Below are 1,166 nucleotides of genomic sequence, written 5' to 3'. Positions count from 1 at the left end.
GACCTTGCTTTTACCTGACGACGTTACCTTGTCATATACCATGTGATGCTCAACAAATACATATTTCCTGATGCTTAGTAGTGTTTTTTCGTCAACGGATGTTGCGTTTCCTTACCATGAGCTTACGGCAACTCAGATGTGGCGTGGATACGATCGTGGACCCTAGTTGTCGTATAGTGAATTACCTCCGTAAACAAGACCTTATTTGTCCCAGCGGATCCTTGTTATATCTGCTGATTCGTCAATCTGTGGTATCTGCTGCTGACCCGCTCCAGTGCCTAATGCCGGAGAAAAAGACTCACAGAAGGGAACACAGCCTCTATATTCCGAACAAACGAGTGCGAGAGCAAAAGTTACAACGGTCCCACGCTATTTAAAGGGGACTTTCTGACATTGATCCAGGCTGTTTGATAAGCGTTAATGAACACCCGTCAACATCGATCGTACCTCTGTGAAAAGCCTGAACGCTGGTCACATTCGGTCGTGCTTCTGTGGCGTGCAAGAACACTCATCAGGTTTTGCTGAATCGATTGAATGATTGACTGGTCTGGATGCTTGGCGGCTTTCCTGTTGAGATTTTGGTGGAGCAGTAGCTTCCGGGTGTTCTGAGGTTGCTTTCAGGAATCTGACCTTCCTGATAATTCTAGACACAGCGGCATCCTCATAATCTGGTACTCACCTGAATTGCACGACCGTCCCGGTGCAATTCTTGGTACCCTGGAAACAAAATTACTTTGACTCTTGACGGTTTACACTTTTCTACTGCAGGTTACTGAAGAGAAAACAATACCTCTTTTTCCCCTAGAGGATCTACTAAAGTTGTGTGATAGTGAATAGTTTTTCGCTATAGTTCTTCATATCAGTTGTCCTTGAAGCTCTTTTTTAGCGGTCTTCTTCCAAGGTTGCGCCAAAATTCATCCCTGCGTACCAACGTTGCTTCTTTATCGACCAGTCATTTTGCATCTACTGGCCTGGTTTTTGACAACCGGCATAAAGGTAGCTGTTCGCTCAAGTGCCAGAGCAAAACAATCGAACTTGTTAGTCTTTTGTTCTCTCGGAAAGCCTGTTGTTCATTTCGCATTCAATCTGCTGGTCGGTTGTTCCATACTAGCCACCTTTTTGATACGTCTAGTTGTTAGTACCATCGATTTGTATTACGGTATGTC

This window comes from Opisthorchis viverrini, assembly GCF_000715545.1.
Source record: "Opisthorchis viverrini unplaced genomic scaffold opera_v5_518, whole genome shotgun sequence".
NCBI classification, from domain to species: Eukaryota; Metazoa; Platyhelminthes; class Trematoda; order Opisthorchiida; family Opisthorchiidae; genus Opisthorchis; species Opisthorchis viverrini.
The sequence above is the reverse complement of the archived record's forward strand: the minus strand, read 5'-3'. Positions refer to the sequence as shown.